This window comes from Mastomys coucha, unplaced genomic scaffold (assembly GCF_008632895.1).
Source record: "Mastomys coucha isolate ucsf_1 unplaced genomic scaffold, UCSF_Mcou_1 pScaffold21, whole genome shotgun sequence".
Taxonomy (NCBI): Eukaryota; Metazoa; Chordata; class Mammalia; order Rodentia; family Muridae; genus Mastomys; species Mastomys coucha.
This window is the reverse complement of record NW_022196904.1, coordinates 60,411,004-60,424,454: the sequence shown is the minus strand read 5'-3', so window position 1 is coordinate 60,424,454 and position 13,451 is coordinate 60,411,004.

Here is a 13,451-nt window from a genome sequence, read left to right as displayed (position 1 = left end):
TCTCTTTCTTTCTTTCTTTCTTTCTTTCTTTCTTTCTTTCTTTCTCTCTCTCACCTCTCTCTTTCTTTCTCTCTCTCCCCTCTCTCTTTCTTTCTCTTTCTCCCCCCTCTCTCTTTCTTTCTTCCTTCCTTTCTTCCTTCCTTTCTTTCTTCCTTTCTTTCTTCCTTTCTTTCTTTCTCTTCTAGAGCATCAGAAACATAAGTTTTCTTGTCTGAAAATGAGCAGGTTTGTGCTCTACCAATTTCGAACATCTTTCTGTCTTGAATGCCTGCAAAACATTAGCATTTTGATCAACTCAGAGAGGGGGAAAGGAGGAACAGGGGTAATCCTCAAGGCATCAGAGCCAAGCTTCTATCTGAGAAGCAGCCAAGCAGCTTCTGAAGCAGCCCTATGACTCACGGAATGGAGCCCCAGCCACGTGCTGTGAAAATCAGCTAACCAGCTCCAAGCAGAGGCTCAGCCCAGGCTGGAAGGCACTTCCAAGGAATTCAGATCTTCTGCCAACAGAATAACTTGAGTCATCTTTCAACATCACATTCCAACCCCAGTGTTCATGCTGAGTCCTTGGGCGTTCATGGGGAGATTGGCCTGGCTTTGGCTGTCTGTAGATTCATAGCATCAGAATGTTACCCAGACTTCCAGAACACGTTAGGTACTTCTCATCTACCAACAGCTGCTTTTCAGTTTCTTTTAAAAACTATTCCCAGTCTGAAAACATTTCCTCTTTTCTGTTTGCTTAACCATGTTGCTTGGCTAGTGTTAAAAAAATAAACCACCCATCACCAATAAAAGTCAACAAAGCAAACCAAAGTCCTGAGCAAGTGTTCCTATCCTCTAGCAGACCAAGTGCCACGAATGTGTCATTTTGTCTTTTATGTATGTCACTTTTGCAAGTTCCCCAACCTGGAGTCTGTACACATTTGCATAGCTAGAAACACATTGTTAATCCAATGAGGCTTTGCTTTTCAAATCAGATAGTACCAACACACAGAGCAAGGCATGAATAAACATGCCTGTTTAATTCTAGGGCTATGTTGGTGAGGGGTAGCTATGAGTTGACTTCAAGACCCATTATCACTTATTGCTCTTGTCCACACCTCCTGCATCTCCCTTCTGTCTATATCCCCTTGACCTATATTATAGGTATGCTCATGGATGTGCCCGTGTGTGAGAACATGTGTGAGTGTGGAGGCCAAGGGCATTTTCTATAGTTGCTCTCCAATTGTGTTTTAATGAAAAAGTCTCTCAGCACAGTTCTAGCAATCTGTTCTTGTGACTCTGGGGAAGCCATATCCAGCTGGCTACAGTAGTTGTTCCAAGGTTTACAAATGGCACATCAGTACTTACTAGTGTTAGTGTTAGAACTTGGTGTGGTGTTCACTAAGGGATTCAAAATCAGGAGTGAAATAAAAAGTCATATATTTAATTTGTTCCTCAGAGGAGAGATCAGCTATGGACTGTTTAGGGTTTACATAGTAAGTATGGCCCTGATATTTTACTTCAAAGAAGTTGGTGTGCTGATTATAAAATGTATTTTATTTTTTGTCTTATAACTATTTTATTAATTAATTAATTTATTTTTGAGGCAGGGCTTCTCTCTGTGTAGTTCTGGCTGTCCTGGAACTCATTCTGTAGACCAGGCTGTCCTGGAACTCAGAAATCTACCTGCCTCTGCCTCATGAGTGTTGGGGTTAAAGGTGTGTGCCACCACCACCTGTCATTAAATGTATTTTAAAATGTAAAGACAGAAACAGAAAAAAAATTAAGCATAATAAAACTAGACAAATAAGCCATTGGAACCAATAGATTACAGAAACAGACCTACCTATGTATAGCCAATTAATTTCCAACAAGGACAAAGAATAACTTTATGACAAGAAGAAAAAATATTCTCCATAAATGTTCTATAACAAGTATGTAGCCAAGAGAAAAATATAGCCTTTAGATTATTCTATATCCAGACAATAATTACATATTGAGCATGGAAAAATGATATATTTCCAGAAATAAAGAATGAATGATAGGCAGATTACCTAAGAAAGAAATAATTAAATATAAAAAAAACCCCATAAGTTAGACAGTGTAAAGCAAATGAATAGGCTTGATTTTCTCCATTTCTTAGAAAATCAGGATTATTTGGAATCTAATATTTGCAAACTGTATCAATTTTTTAACCTTTTTTGAGATGGTACAGCTTAATTTATGCTCACTAAAAGTGCCTCAGCTTCCTTTTCCACCACTAACCTAACATTGCTCAGGGACTTTTGCATCTCAATCCCCAGATCTGTTGACTTCAGTTTCCTTAGAATATTATCTGTCTTTCTACATGCACAAAGACTTTGAGCCAATTCATTCTGTCTGTGCAATTACCTCTCTGTCTCTAAAGATCTCTACTGGGATTTCCTTGGAAATATTTCAGTGATAGCTTCATTTCGTAGACAAAGGAAGCAGAGTGAATAAAACATTTCCTGGGAATTTGACAGTCTTGGCGTTGAAAAGTTAAGCACTGAAATCATAACAGATGCAAACAAGGGAGTCTTCCTAACACCAAAGTCAGAACGTTCCAGATCCCTGCTTGATGAGTGCTTCAGTGACAAGCTTCGTTAGAACTCATTTCCCATGCTTGGACCCTGTCTCTGCATCACCTGAACATTGCCAATTAGCTCCAGAAGGAAGCTACACTGTGAAGAGTTTTATAATGTTGGATGTGTGTGGATCTATTTTTTTCTATGATTAAAACATAATACTGTCAAGAGGAAGTGAGTTTGCAGACAGAGGAACATTGGGTGGAGGATGTCTTATCTACAATTAATTTTCGGTAAATGTGTCTACATGTCTAACAGATATCAACAGATGATTCTCTTGCTTTATACTCACATGGTGTGATGTAGCTTACTAATGATGCTATTTTGCTTGGTGTTGTATTCTTTCATTCTAAAAACTGTCAGTGTTTTCAAAGTTTGTAACATTGGAGCTTATATTGACATTTCTCCAGCAAGTGATATTTATGCTTCATGACTCTGTGACAAGTTAGCTTCCCACCACTATAACAGGAAGCTGAGGTAATCAACTCGCAGTTGGCTCACAGTTTTGGAAGCTCCAGTCTATGCTTGGTGCAAGTTATTGCATCACCGCATGAGACACGACAACAAAGTGCATTGACCTTCATGCTCTGGATGTTAAAATGAAAACAAACCAATACTCAGAGTCCCATAGCCCACCAGGGTATATTCCCAAGTACTGAGGAATTCTCATGATGCCCTACCTCTTAAAGTTGCTACCACCTTCCAGTGTAGACATTAGCTGGGAACTAAAATGTTAACAAGGGGGCTTGTATATATTGCACACAGATTCTTTGAGTATTTGAGGCTTGAAACCCCGTGTTCTGAGGTTGTTCTCAGAGTCCATTCTCAGATCTCGAAGCACTTACCTACACAGGTTCTGGGACTGAAGGGCTGTTGAGTGGTTGTTTCTTTCCTCTGCTTCTGGATAGGAATGAACACATGTCCTCACTTTATGACCCCTTAGGGGAAAATCTAAGATTTTATACAGAGGGTGTTTCTCATTAGTTCACGTTTGCTGTAGAGTGGCCCACAGGGACTCTAGACTGCCCCAGTGAGCCACATGTGCTTTGGCCTGTTCCTTCTGACATGCCTGTGTTTGGCAGACAGGTTTCTGCCAGCAGCTTTTTTTTTTTCCACTTTACTTTTTTTTTTTTGTATTCTTTTTTTTTTTATTTTAGATATTTTCTTTGTTTACATGTAAATTTCTCCATTCCCAGTTTCCCCTCCAAAAAACAAAGAAACAAACAAAAACAACAAAAACAAACCCCTGTTGCCTCCCACTTCCCTATGCCTGCCACCCCGCCCTCTCCCACTTTCTGGCCCTGGCATTCCCCTACACTGGGGCACCAAACCCTCACAGGGCCGAGGTCCTTTCCTCTCATTGATGATCGAATTTGCAATCCTCTACTATACACATGCTGTCAGAACAATCAGACACCTCCATGTGCAGTCCTTGGTTGGTGGTTGAGACCCTGGGAGCTCTGAGGGTACTAGTTAGTTCATATTGTTGTTCATCCTAAGGGACTGCAACCTCCTCAGCTCCATTGGGAGGGCAAGCCAGAATAAATATAGCTATCTCCTGAGAGGTCCTGACAGTACCTGACTAAAACAGATATAGAGGCTCGCAGACATCTATTGAACTGAGTACAGGGTCCCCAGTGAAGGAGTTAGAGAAAGGTCCACTTTACTTTTGCTAGCATAATTTCTTAGCTTTTTTTCCTCTCCCTCGTCAGGCCACACACCCTGACAAGGGAGCATGTACACGGTCTATTGTTTGGAGTATGGCCCCATGGTTCTCAGAACTTCTTTGCTGAAATAATTTGTGAGTAAGATTGACAGAAAATTTCAGCAATGATGGTCTGATCCATAAGAGCAGAAAGAGGTAGCAAGTTACAGAGGGATGTCCACAGGACTCTCAGCTAGGAGAACTCTCCTGTTCTTGATGTCCCCACCCCTAACCCCCAGTCCAGTCAGGGATAAACTAGGTCAGTTGTATAAAGGATAACACAGATTCTGACTTAACATGGAGTTATCCATTTCCCAAACTGGCTAGCTAATGACTGAACAGGCCTTCTGGGCATCAAGGGTTAGAGTGAGTGCTAGACACACATTATCTTATTTAAATCTGACAAGCTTGGAAAAAGCTTGGAGAGGTTAAGACACACATCACAGCTGATAAATGGCAGAACCACTGTTCAAACTGAGCGACTGAACCACACCAACCATTCCATACTAATGTAATAATTATGCATTTCACCATAAAACCTGCTTTCTGATTATACAGGTTGTAGAGATAGATAATTTTTATTCCTAGTGTTTATTCTTAGCTGCAACCACATATTTAATTAATAGATTTCATATTTATTTCTCTTGTTTATAAAATATGCTCTCCTTTTATGATTAAATGGCTAAGTGTCAGGGACTATAACTTACTTAATTGCATATTTCTTAATTATTCCTGTATTAGTTAATTATATGGAATTAATTTTAAAAAATTAAGTAATTATATTTTCTAATGTGACTATTCGAATGTCAATCACATTTCTCTGTTAATTTTGAAAATATGACTCAGGCAGGATTGAATGTATATTTAATTTTAGCATAACTTAAACTAAAATTTATATAGGCTTTTACTAAGACTTCATGTACATTATATACATATACACACACAGCTGAACAGCTCAAGTCCTCTAAAATCACTTGTTACAATATATGTAAAATTGATACATTTTATTATAGTTAATAATAAGTTAGTATTAAGGAAAACATGTAAAAAACTTCTAAAACTGATCCTCAGTTCTGAGACAGCTTGGAAATACTGGTCTTTAAATTGAGCATTTCCTGTCTTTCTACTCTGTCCTATTATTTTACGCTGGAACCATTCTGTGTTGAAAACCTACTGTGAGAAAACGACTTAACTATGCTGTCAGCTTCTTGGGGACAGGGTCATTGTTTTATATTCTGCACATGAAATAGCTTCTGGCACAGTAAGTGTTTGTTGAATTTGAATTTTGAATTTAAGTGAAATGATGCTGAAAATTTTACATTAGCTACAGTCATCCATCTGAATTTAAGCCAGCGGTTGCTATCTTGTAGAGGGGAATCATTAATAATGCGATTTCTATGGAGGTTATTTTGGTGACAGAACAAGATGAAAACATTTTTTTTTCTCCTTTGAGTTTTCTGTTCCAATCATGCATGAGATCTTCAGACTAGTATTTTTGACTCAAGTGAAAATTATGAGATATATTATCATTAAAGTTTCTGATATTTGTGGCAAAAGAACTTAATACATTTAACTCCATCTACTTTTTATAAAGAAAAACCCCAAAGGAATTGAAGAGGGGCTCAGTGATTGGTCAATGTCACACAGGTGCCTGCTGACAGCAAGTGTGAGGGTTCTGCTTCTCCATTCAGTACTCCTTATGTTATATGTATTGAAGATAGATATCTGTTCACATGGTAAAGGATTGTATATTAGATTAGCCTCTTATTTTTTAGAGGGAATTTTTGTTATATTACAATTGTAAATATTTTGTCATCTAAAGTTAAAAGTGTACTGAAATAATTTTTTCTTTAGGAAATTGCAAACTATTTCTAAGTGTAAACTTTTTAGGTCATGTTCTTTCTTCCCACTTCCTGCCTTAGAAAAATAGAGCCCAGGTTTGGCATCAAGGAAGTCAGGTCCTTCTAGCCCTGAAGAGTTCGCCTTCAGTTGTATGGCCCATCTGAACAGATTGCTCCATTTTTACCTACCCTCTCTTTTAGGACCACGGGTTGTGAACTTGCAAGCCTCGTTGCTTTGGATGGATGTCCTGAATTATGGGTCTAAGTAAAAAGAGAACTTATATGGTGGAAAATAGAGCCTTAGGAGTGACACCACCTTCTTTACTGAGATTATAAACCGCAGACTTGCCAATGCTTCCTTCTTTGTCGTGAATCTACTTACAAAGTTCCTTTTTCTCAAAGACAACCCAGCATGCTATAGGCTCAGGAATCAAGTAGGTTTCCTAATATCTGGACCGACCATCTTAGTGACAAGTGCACTTTTGGTTCCATAAATTTCAGGATAGGAGGAGCTAAAATAGAAAACATGCCATCAAGTTGACCTGTGGGGGTACTATATAGTCCTTCGATGCAAGGGCAGGGTGGGTGTAGATTGTGGACTATGATTACAGACTCCTCTCTGAGAGAACTCAAATGGAGGCTGTCTTTGGGTATCACAAGGTCTCACATGCCAGGTAACCATTCTTTGCTTTGTTATTGTGGTTTTGGGTATAAATTTAACCTCCACACAAAAGATTAGAATGCAAATTGCTACTTCTTTATGGATTGCACATGATTTGATCAGTTTTTTTTTTAAACAATCTCTCTGCCTAGATTGAATACTTGTTTAAAGAGCAAATTTAAAATGTCAAATCCAGTGCCTGGTCACTAAAACACTATTATCAGGAGAGAAAATTCATGCTAAAAATCCTTTTTTCATCTTTTATTTTATTTTTTAATTAGATATTTTCTTTATTTACATTTCAAATGATATCCTCTTTCCCGGTTTCCCCTCAGAAAAAAAAAAACTCTATTTCCTCCCCCCTCCCCCTGTTCACCAACCCTCGCTCTCCTGCTTCCTGGCCCTGGCATTCCCCTACACTTGGGCATAGAGCCTTCACAGGGCCAAGGGCCTCTTCTCCCATTGTTGATCGACTAGGCCATCCTCTGCTACTAAGCAGCTGGCATCATGAGTCCCACCATGTGTACTCTTTGGTTGTTGGATTAGTCCCTGGGAGCTTTGAGGGTACTGGTTAGTTCATATTGTTCCTCCTATGAATCTGCGAACCCCTTCAGCATGTTGGATCCTTTCTCTAGCTCCTTTACTGGGGACCCTGTGCTCAGTCCAATGGATTGCTGTGAGCCTCTACTTCTGTATTAGTCAGGCACTGTCAGAGCCTCTCAGGAGACAGCTATATCAGGCTTCTGTCAGCCAACACTTGCTGTCATCTACAATAGTTTCTGGATTTGGTGATTGTATATGGGAAGGATTCCCAGGTGGGGCAGTCTCTGGATTGTCTTTCCTTCAGTCTCTGCCCCATACTTTGTCTCTGCAACTCCTTCCATGGGTATTTTGTTCCCCCTTCTAAGAAGGATTGAAGTATCCACACTTTGGTCTTCCTTCTTCTTGAGTTTCTTGTGATTTGTGGATTGTATTTTGTGTATTCTAAGCTTCTAGACTAATATCCACTTATCAGTGAGTGTATACCATGTGTGTTCTTTTGTTATTGGGTTATCTCACTCAGGATGATATTCTCCAGAACCATCCATTTCAAAGGTCTTAGGGGCTTTCTTGTGACTCTACTGCATGAGTTTCTTCCTCTTTTCAAAGTGTAGTGCATCACAGCGAAAACACCACTCACCAAAATTGATATGAATCAATTGACTAAAGAAGAAGTCAGGATCACTGACCTGCTCTCAGAAAACACAAATGTAACAGGCAGCATGGTGGAAGAGGCCTGCTGTTAAAGCACAGTGGGATGTCAGTGGGCAAGATTTGTCTTCACCAAGAAACATCAGGTCCATGATGACCAAGAGAAAGTGCAAGCCAGCACTGCACTAACCTTGGGAGAATTTCTGAACAGATGTAGTAAAACCACTCCTCTGCCAATGACACAGAAAGTAGAAACCGGGTTGCTCTGCACTAGGGGGAAAAGGCATGGTTAAAAAGGGAGGTCAAAAATCAATCAGAATGATAATTTTATGTGATCAAACTGAATCTTAAAGCAATAACTGTCATATTGTTAATAGAAAGAAATCTCTGACCAGTGTGATAGGTCTTTATTGTATTCCATTTAATTGCTTGAAAACAATGTCAGATAAATGTGAATTAGAAATGAACATTTTTTTTTGATATTTTAATTTTCCTTTTCTTTTTGTGGTACCAGGTGTTGAATCTAGAACCTCCGTGCTTTAAGGCAAGTGTTTTGCCTCTGAGCTACATTTTTATTTGCTATTTTGGAGACACTCTGAAATAAACTTACAACCTTCCTGTTTCAGCCTCTTGAGTAGCTGGGATTACCTGTAACATGAAGTCCGGCTGTCTGATATTTATAAAAAACATAAATGTTCCAAATAATGACTGATACTATTTGAAAGTTAACCTGTTATGTCTATCTAAATTTGAACCAGTTGTACCCATATATTTATAAGCAGGGAAAATAGACTTTAATCTTGATGTAGAAGGGGGATAACCTTAAAAATATTTCTAAGTATTAAAAAAATGTGGAAAGGTAACCATATATATGTATATATCATATATATATTATAAGTATAATAAAGATAATTATAATATGGTTTAAATTCATCAATAATCTGAGCAGTAATAGATGAGCTTAGAGCAAAAATTTGACTTTCTGTTGGTCAAAAAGGTCCCACAGACACCTCCCAAACCTCTAAACTTGTTGCTAATGTTATTGGTTACTGCCTACAACTTGTTGGCAAGGCCCTATTACTAAAAACACCACATGAATGTTGCAAAGTATATGGAGAAGTCTAACTGGTGCCCAACTGGAAGCTTCACTTTTACTGGCTAGCATTCACAGCACTGGAAGAAGTGCATGCTATCAGAGGAGAAAAGTAACCCTTATTCTCACCTAGTGATGAACTCTGAAAGCAATAGTACTGACTTGCCTACACTGGTGCAACTACAGCATAGTACAATAATGAATTCCAATGGGATAATGGCATGGATATTAGGGGGAAACCTACCAGTTCTTAAAATTGGATTTAAGGCCCATTGAGATGGAACCCTTACCTGACAACCTATACTTGATACAGGTCAAGAACCTGAGACTAGGTAGGTTGTAGAAAAACCTATTACCATTGTTCTGCTAAATAAACACAGCAATGGACAGACTCCCAGGGACAATATTGCTCTACTCATGGGTCAGAGGAATGGCTCACCTGTCACTGGGTAACCTTCTTGAAATAGATGGTAATTAACATAGAGATCCTCAATTGGACAATATTCAGAAAATGAGAGATTTCTGACTCCTCAATAGGATATCTTTATTACACTCTTTCCCTCAAGGGTCAGGAATCTATGCAGAAGAAGGAGCAGAAAGGTTGGTTATAAGAACCGGAGGTGTAGATGAATTTAGGTTAAGAGTTTTCTCCTGATTCAACAGGGCAGATACACATATGAGCTTACAAAGACTGTGATAACACACACAAGCTCGAGACAGACTAAATCCCAGTATAGGGAAAGGGAAGTGGACACAGAGCTGCATCACTAGTCAAGAAGTTATTCACAAATACTGGCTACTGGAAGAGGGAAAATAATTTTCATTAATGGAGTGACACTGGATATATCAACCAAACTCTCGGGCAGGTTCAATGATCCCGAGGCATGGCCAGCACAAAGTGACTACACAAAGTGAATTTTTGTTTGTTTGTTTGTTTAATGAGAGAGAGAAATGAAATGAAGTTGAGTGGGTCAGATTGGGTGGAGGATCTAGGTGGGGTTGGGAGACAGGAAAGGATATGATGACAATGTATGATATGAAATCTTCAAAGAATTAAAAAAAGTTGACTTTATACTGCAAAGTATCAACAATGACTTTGTTTTTCCTTCATTATTATTTTTCTTATGTGTGTCTGTGTTGTATGTTTGTACGTTGTGTGTGTGTGTTGTGTGTTTTGTGTGTGTGTGTCTGGGTGTATCTGTGTTTATGTGGTGTGGATACATGCATGTATGTATGCTTTTGCATGTGTGTGGGTGCACTTGTGTGAGACAAGAAATTGAGTACAAGTATTTCCCTAAGTTGCTCTCCATTGAGGCAAAAGTTCTCAGCAGTATCTTTCCATGAATTCAAATCTCACCAATTCAGCTTCTCTAGTTCATCAGCCCACCCCAGAGATACCCTGCTCCTGCTTCAGGGATTACCAGGGGGTCTACCAGTTAGGCCTGGCTCTTATGTGGGATCTGAGAATCCCAACTCTTCTCATCACACTTTTGCAGCCAATGCTTCCTTCAGCTGAGCCATCTCCCTAACAAATACTACAGCCTGGATTGTTTATACCTATAGAACTTTGTTTCTCAGAGTTCACAAGCCTGGGAAGTTCTAGGTCAGCCTAGAGGCAAAGTCAGTGCCTGGTAAGGGCTCATATCTTGCTTTCAAGATGGTGCCTGGTTGCTGGATTCCCTAGTGGCTTTACATGTGTTCATGTGGCAGTAGAAGAAAAGGGCCGTGCAGAGCTTTGAAGCCTCTTTGATAAGGATATTAATCCCTTCATAAGGGCAGAACCCCAATGACTTAATCTCTTCCCCAAAGGATGTACCTATTAATTTTGTTGTTTTGAGGATTAATTTTCAGCATGAATTTTGGAGGGATACCAACATCAAAATCAAAGAAATCTTTAAAACCTCATTCACTTAAAATAAGCTTCTGAGTTAAAAAAATCAAATTAGAAATGAATATTTTCATTTCGTACATGCATGTGTGTGTGTATGTGTGTGTGTGTATATGCATGAATGAGTCTGCGTGTGCCTACAGACACGTGTACTCAGGCCAGAAGAGGAGGATGTTGTGTGTTTTGTGCTATAATAAAATTTCTTTGTAACAGAGTCTCTCACTGAAATGGGAGCTAGGCCAGTGGTTAGCAAGATCCAGAGAACCTCCTGTCTCAGCTCCCCACAGTGCTGTGCATAGTTATGAGAAAGGTCATGCTGGGCTTTTTTATACGTTTTAAATGTTCCTGCTATGATTCAAACTTAGGTCCTAGAGTGTGTACAGCAAACAGCCTTATCTTCTCATCCATCTTTTGAGAAGTGAATGATTTCAAGAAGTCATTAAGGTTTCCTCCTAATTGTAGATTCCCGTCCCCCCCCCCCCCCCCCCCCCCCCCCCCGTGACAGCTGCTTATTAGCTTACTCTTGATTAAGCCCAAGTCATCATAGAAGCACCTTACCGAACTAGAAGTCATTCTTTTTTCTCTTCTTTTGGTGGCACCCAGAATCTGTGCTTATGCTAAGCTGCTAGGATCATTTCCCCGAAGGAGACAAGAGAAGATCAAAGCTTGAACGATTATAGCTCATGAAAACTTAGAGAAGCCAGCTGAGGATTCACAACTAGGTATTCATCAACCCAGCTGAGCTAGTTTATCAGCCATTATTCTAATTGAAAAACCACAATTCTAATATTACATGAAAGGCTTCCCAAATGATTCCAAATCACTTGTTCTATTTCTGCACCCGCAAAAGTTATTCCTTGACTTGATTAGCATGTCTTATGAGGCTTCAGATCAATAAGGGCTGACTTTTACCATGGTAAAGGAGAGGAAAATTATTTTTCCTAAGCAAAATTTCCTCACACAAAATGTACATTATACAAGCAACCCCTCCTCCAGCTTAAAACGTAAGCTTTTACCACAGTCACCACATACCTCACTGAAGAGATTCTTAGTTTCCATCAACTGGAGTATGAAACTTCAAAGACAGTATTAGCTGTCTCTGAGATGAATTCCTTAATAGATTACATGGGCTTTAGTACTTGTTAAAATCTGACTTCTCTGAAAATCATGCTGATTATTCTTAGCTTCAGAAGTTTGAACTGAGGCCCAGTTCTCCACACAAGGACGATATGAACTTGTTCAAATTGTTTAACTTCCCTGGTTATCCAGTGATAACGTGCTAAATGATCGACAGGTATTTCATTAAAAATTGCTTAGTATATACATGTGTCATTTCATGACAGCTCAGTTGAGCAATGGGGAGTGAGTTGCTGGCAGATAGCAGGAAGAAATTCTCGTGTGCTATTGTGCAGTAGGTTGGCCATAGATGTGGAATGTGCATTGACTATCTCAAAAGGCTAGAAGAAAGGATCGGTCATGTTTTCATGATAAGGCAGTGGTAAATGTTTGACCAATGACCTGTTTTCCCACCAGATGTATACATCAAATCATCCCATGGTATCTTGTGACTCTATTAAATATTTGTGTTTACATGGGTCAGTTAAAATTGCATTTAATTCAAGAATGCTTTAGAAAAATGCATTGCTTCTATGTAGATCTCCCAATTGTTCTAATTAGGGCAGCTTAGGTGACATGTTTCCAAAGTGACACACTTCCAGCCATTTTGCTTGTTTGCATGCAACTTGATATACTCATACATACCCTGACTCTAGGTGACAGGAGTTGCCGTAAAAGGGCAGAGAAGAGGAATTGGGAGTGGAAGGAATGGAAGGATAAGTGTGCCCAGGAATAAGATGGAAACACACTTGGAAGAGCACAGAAACTCTCAATGAGAAATGGTTGGCTTGGGCTGAGTCAGCAAAGTGAAGAATGAATGATGCAAGTCTAGGTCAGGTATGAGGGGCTCTGTTCATGCCAGCCAGCAGCTGAGGGGCTCTGCCCAGGTCAGCAGCTCCCCACTTTCTTTGCTGCTGTGAAGATGACACCATGGTGACTCCTGAGGACCAGCAGTGGCAGAAGGAGTGAGATTGAGAATGGGAAATCCTGTTTGCTTGGTCTTTGTGTATGTAGGTATATTGGAGTGTGTGTGTCCCAGTTTTTTATTTGTAAATGGGGGGGTCACTTGGATTGGTGGGAGTTTGAAAAACTGTCTCTATTTCAGCAGAAACAAAGTATTGACTCATCAAGAGAAAGCTAAACTTCTTTTTAAAAAAGCACTCATGTGCATGTGCATGTGCGTGTGTGTGTGTGTGTGTGTGTGTGTGTGTGTGTGTGTATACATTATGGCAGCATGTAGAGTTCATATTCTACCATGTGAGTACCTGGGATTGAATTCAGATTGTAAGGATGGGCAGGGTCTTTCCGGTCTTACCATCTAAACATTCGGTAGGTAATTTGTAATGAGAGTTTAAGTTAGACAGACTTTTG